The 6,000-nt window shown below is 46.7% G+C and overlaps 1 protein-coding gene across 4 annotated transcripts in view; it reads left to right on the top strand.

Moving 5' to 3' along the window:
* Positions 1-5,029: 5,029 nt before the first annotated feature.
* CTDSPL2 (CTD small phosphatase like 2) overlaps positions 5,030-6,000 on the top strand; it is a 91,587-nt gene continuing 90,616 nt past the window's right edge. For 3 of the 4 annotated variants that reach the window (XR_001512202.1, XM_015557585.1, XM_006777997.2), the window contains exon 1: positions 5,382-5,566. The gene's annotated coding sequence lies outside the window, so the exon portion shown is untranslated. Of the gene's footprint in view, positions 5,567-6,000 lie in introns of all 4 variants that reach the window. The other variant, XM_006777996.2, reaches the window with a different exon arrangement.

Here is a 6,000-nt window from a genome sequence, read left to right as displayed (position 1 = left end):
TCCCCCGAGGGGTCCCAGACTGCAAGAGGGCACAAGCCGGGTTGAGGGACCCCCCACTTCCCCACGAGTGCACAAATTTTTGTGCACCGGGCCTCTAGTTGATACATAATTATCAACCAAATTTTTTAGTTTACATTAGAACTCAGACTTTGTATTGTGCATTCAATGGGTTTGAACAAATGTACAATGACATATACCCACCATTATAGTACACAGAATATATATAATGACATATACCACCATTGTAGTAGGCAGAAGTTTCATTTCCCTAAATTTCCTCTTTCACTTATTCCTCCTTCCTTAGCCTAAAACCCTAATAACCATTGATCTTTTCATTGTCTCCATAGTTTTATCTTTACCAAATGTCAGATAATTGGAATCATACTTCATGCAGCCTTTTTAAGTTGGCTTCTTTCATTTAGTAATATGCATTTAAGATTCTCCATGTCTCTTCATGGCTTAATCTCATTTTTTTAGCTGAATATTCCATTGTATGAATATACCATAATTTATCTATTCACCTACTTAAGGATACCTTGGTTGCTCCAAGTTTTGACAATCCTATCTAATAAAAGAGAAACATGGAATTGGTGTACGACCGCTACCCTTCCCATTGGCTAATCAGGGTGATATGCAAATTAACTGCCAGCCAAGATGGCGGCCAGCAGCCAGGCAGCTTGAAACTAACATGAGGCTTGCTTGCTTCAGTGACGGAGGACTGCACCGTTCCCTGCCTGCCTTACCGGCCTCTGAGCCTGCAGTTTGAAACATTGTAACAAATATAGAAGCTAAACAAAACCCCAGAAACCAGCTCAGAGCTGGAGTTGATACAGAGTTTCGATGATAGAACCTAAACAAACCAGATACCTCCTTTCAGCAGCTGAGGCCTCAGAGCAGGAGTCAGAGCTAAAGCTGGCCCAGAATTAAAAAAAAGAAAAGAAAAAAAGGAGCAGTTGGGAGCTTCAGTACCAGCCTGAAAACAGCCCTCAGCCCCTCACCCAGACTGGCCAGGCACCCCAGTGGGGACCCCCACCCTGAACCAGGACCCCCTTCAGGGCAAACAAGCCAGCCCCCAGCCGTGTACCAGGCCTCTATTCTATATGGTAAAAGGGTAATTTGCCTCCCAGCACTGGGATAAGTGGAGCTGAGAGGCCTCCCGGCACCGGGATCAGTGTGACAGGGGGCAGTGCCCAAACCCCCTGACCGCCCTGCGGCTCTGTGTGTGACAGGGTGTGGCACCCCCACCCCCCGATCCGCCCTGCTCTGTGTGTGACAGGGGGCAGTGCCCCACTCCCCTATCGGCCCTACTCTGTGAGTGACAGGGGGGAGCTCCCCAACCCCCTGATCGCCCCTGCTCTGTGTGTGATGGTACAGAGCCCCAACCCCCCTGATGGGCCCTGCTCTGTGAGTGACAGGGGGCAGCTCCCCACCCCTCTGATTGGCCCTGCTCTGTGTGTGACGGGGGTGGCGCCAGAACCTCCCCATCAACTCAAGGCAGGGTCACACTCAAGGGGTGGTGCCCCAACCCCCCAATCAGCCCTACCCTGAGCATGACTGAGGGTGGCATCACAACCTCCCGATCCGCCCTGCTTTGTGCATGACAGGGGCGGCAACCTAACTCTCCAATCGGCCCTGCTCTGAGCCCGACCAGGGGCTGCACCTAGGGATTGGGCCTGCCCTCTGCCACCCGGGAGCAGGCCTAAGCCAGCAGGTCATTATCTCCCGAGGGGTCCCAGACTGCGAGAGGGCACAGGCGGGCTGAGGGACCCCCGCTTCCTCCCGAGTGCACAAATTTTTGTGAACCGGGCCTCTAGTTATAAATAAAGCTGCTAACAACATTCATGTATTTTCAACTCCTTTGGGTAAACACCAAGGAGCAATTTTTTAATCGTAGTCAAGTATACCTAAACATAAAATTTAACATTGTACATTTACATTTAAAGTATCCAATTCAGTGGCATTATGTACATCCACAATGTTGTGCGAACGATCACCACTATCTAGTTCCAGAATGTTTTCATCGCTCCAAATGGGAACCTTGCTAGTCACTCATGTATTAATTTTAAAATTTAATTAAAACTAGGCTTAAATTGTTTCTCAGTCACATTAGCCACATTTCAGGTGCTGAGTACCCATACGTGGCTAGTGGCTATCGAATAGTACAGGTCTAGAGAAAGAGCTTTAGAGGCAGAGGAAACAACAAATACAAAGCTCTTTTTTAAAAAATAATATATTTTATTGACTTCAGAGAGGAAGGGAGAAGGAGAGATAGAAACATCCATGATGATCTCTTGCCTCCTGCATGCCCCCTACTGGGGATCAAGCCAGCAACCCAAGCACATGCCGGGGAATCAAGCTGTGACCTCCTGGTTCATAGGTTGATGCTCAACCACTGAGCCACAGCAGCAAGGCCAAATACCAAGCTCTTGAAGCAGGAATACATTTTTTTCAAAGAACAGTTCATTGGTCAGTATGACTGGAGTACAAGGAGCAAGATGTAGGAAATGTAGTCAGTGCTGTAGCCAAAAGTAGGCTAATAAAGGGCCTTGCATAGTAAAAGACTAGATTTTAAGGGTGATGTCAAATTTACAAAGAGGTTTAAAATAGTCCCTGGTTAGGTAGCTCAGTTGGTTAGAGTGTCGTCCTCATAGACCAAGGTTGCAGGTTCTATCTCTTGTCAGGGCACATACAAGAAACAACCTATGAATGAACAAATAAGTGGAACAACAAATCAACGTTTATATCTCTGTCTATATATAATAAATAAAATTTTAAAAGGGTTTAAAATAATTACTCTGGCTTCTGTGTTGGAAAGATTAAAGGAGGTTCAAGAATGAACTAGGAAGATAGCTAGAGTGATGAAAAGTGTTTGGATTCAGGATATATTTTGAAGGTTTCGTTTATTATACGTATCATGAATTTGACACTAGGTTTTAGAAAAACTGTATTCTGTAAGGTGGAGAACACACAGAGAGAAAGGTTTGAGAAAAAAAAATGAATTTAGTTTTGACCATGTTAAGTTTTAGATGGTCATTGACATCAAGTGGTCACAATATTGGAGCAAAGTGACAGCTCTGATATTCAATAGTTATATTACATCCTTAGTGATTGATAAATAAGACAGTGATAAAAATATAGCTCAGAGATAGAATATAGGAATGCCCTATATATTGGTGAAAAAATGTAAATATATTTTATATACTCTGAAATGTGGGGCCATCTGAAAGACTTTGTTGCAGATACAAGATACTTCTATGACTTACTTAGTGAACTATCTATTTCATTAATGTTTTCATAACACAATAGCTTTGAATAGCTTAAAAAGCATGCATGCCACTGTTCTGCATTGTTTTTCTCCCTTGTGGCTATTGCTTTGCATCTAAATATACTTAAGACTTCATTTTTAAGTTCATATTTTTGAAACTTTACCTTATTCTAAAATCTTGGACAGAGTTGTTACTGAAGCTTAATGACATGAACTACCATTTAAGGCACCAAGAAAAACACCTTGCTAAGTATTTTCCACAAATAATCTTTGGATAAGCATCTTTTTTCTCTGCCCTCCTTTAACAATTTTTTTTATGTTAAAGAGAGAGAAACATCAATTTTTATTGTTCCCCTTACTTATGCATTCATTGGTTGATTCTTGTATGTGCCTGACCAGGACTCAACTCGCAACTTTGGTGTATCTGGAGGATGTGCTAACCTGAGCTACCCAGCCATGGTCTCCCCTCTCCTTAAAACAAACAAACAAAAAACATCCGTCAGTGTCTAATTCAAGAGTGGGAGACCAATCATACTTAATACAGGCTTGTTGGGAGAATCAAAGTGCATATAAATGCATACAAAAGTGCTTTGTAAGTGGCATATTTTACTTAAGTCTTAAGAGATTGAAAGCTTGAAATAACTACTACTTGGAATGTATTTTTAGAAATATATTTTTACCCGATTTAAAGTTTATTTTAGTCATCAATTAGGGCAGTTGTTTAGTTTATATTATATTCCTTTTGATGATACACACTGCCTAGACGGTATAGTAATTAGTAATTGTTGCTTTCCAATTAGTTTTTCAGAAATCTTATTATTTTGTGGACGACTACCAGTTCTGTACGCTGTATACCACAGGCTCTCAATAAATGTGCATTCAGAGCATTCTTGTACTAGAAAGATTTAGGATGCAAATAACTCAGAGCTCTGACAGGATCTGTACTGTGGAAGGCTTTCAGAAGACAGCCCACCTTCCTCACACTGAGAGAGAAACAACCAGATTCACGAGGGTGCTCTGTTTACCTCTCAGCCTCGTCTATTCCCCGTGCACAGAACTGCTTCCCCACCTGCTCAAAGCAATCTCGTATGTGGCCCATCCCATCTGTTTGCTTTACCTAGACACACTTCCCCTGTAGCATCAATTCTTCATGTCACACTTAGATGTCATCTCAAGATAGCCTTCCCAACCCCCTCACGGCACCCCTCGTGTGTTCTACAACCCCTGTCATTCTATCACACTGTATTTAGATCGTCTGTCTTCTTCGATAGTCTGAATTCTGGGAAGGCAATGTCCATTCACTGTTTCATCCCCGCACCTAGTATGGTCCTAGCATTGCGCTTTCTCAATAAATATTTCCTGATTGAATTATGAGAGGCTGGAGTTTTAGGAAACAGTACACTTCCAATATATATATATTCATATTCCACTTGGACTAGACACTGGGGATGCATTTTTGACCTGTGACGCTGACGGTCCCTTGACCCAGGTCGGCAGGTAGAAACCCATTGGTCTGAATAATCGCAGAATCACCGCCGGCATCGCGTGCTGTCGAAGGGCGTGGGTTTGTAATTACAGATCTATGAGCAACTGCTTATAGAAGACCTTTGGGGGCCACTGGGACTCCAGAAAAGAAGAGTCCTCACCGCCGGCTTCCCCAGCCCGAGCCGCCGGAGCGCGCGCCGCGCCCTAAGCCCCGCCCCCGGGCGAGGGCGCGCTCCCCCTCCCAGCTCTGCCCCAGCAGTTCCGTTAGTAGCGGGAGGAAAAACCGTCCTTCGCTCCCCGCCTCTCCACTCCCAACGCTTTACTCTCGATTCCCCCTGCGACCACTACACAGCCAGCTACGGCGGCCCCTGAAGTACAAATATCCCGCAGGCCCTCGGCGTATCCTGATAGGCTTTGGTTCTTCTTATTTCATCTGGTCCTAAGGTCCTGCGTTCAATTTTTGTCAGGAATTCGAGCCCGCGAGTTTCTCCCGGCGGCAGGAACTCCGGCGCTCTTCACGGAAATAAAAGTTGTTTTTTTCTCTTTTTTTGACGCTGTGGCCGCCTCCCTTCCTGCCCTCCCACCTCGCGGAATTGTGGCGGGAGGGGGAGGAGGAAGTCAGAGCGCCTGCGCGGAGAGGCCGCTTTCCATCCGGGTCCCTGTCCGTGCGGTGCAGCAGGTCGGTAGGCGGGAAATGGCGACTGGCTGAAGGAGCTGGTTCTGTTGCTGCTGCGGGCTAAGCGGGGAAGACACCACACGTTGCGCAGTCGGGACCATCGCTGGAGCCTGAAGACACTTCTCTGTCGTCACAGTTAGGTAATCCCCCTCGTTCAGACAGTGCCGCTGCTTCCAACCTGAGTCCCCCTCCTCTTCCAGGGCCGTCTGCCGGGATCTCCTCCCCTTCCTTCTCCAGCGGCTTCTCCCGCGGCTCCCGCGCCTCGGTAGGCACGCACTCGGGGCGCCTCTCGCGGCCGCGGTGCGGAGCCTCTCTCCTCTGGACTTTGCCCTGGGAACCGAGAGGGAGCTCGCTTCCCGCCAGCTGCGGCTCCCGGGCTGCGCGGCCTGTGTTGTGATTTCTGGGGTTAGATTTCACTTGGCTACCCCCACCCCCACCCCGACCTACGTTCCTGGTTCCCAGTCCTGTGGCCCCTCCGGATAATTGGGCTCCATCAGCTTTTCTCAGCCTCGGCCCGCCTGATGTTTTCGAGATTTCATTCTTTCCAGGAGGGTGCTTTTAGGGGGGCGTTGCT

Source organism: Myotis davidii, unplaced genomic scaffold (genome assembly GCF_000327345.1).
Source record: "Myotis davidii unplaced genomic scaffold, ASM32734v1 scaffold46, whole genome shotgun sequence".
Taxonomy (NCBI): domain Eukaryota; kingdom Metazoa; phylum Chordata; class Mammalia; order Chiroptera; family Vespertilionidae; genus Myotis; species Myotis davidii.
Note: the sequence above shows the minus strand (reverse complement) of the source record. Positions and strands in the feature narration are given on the sequence as shown.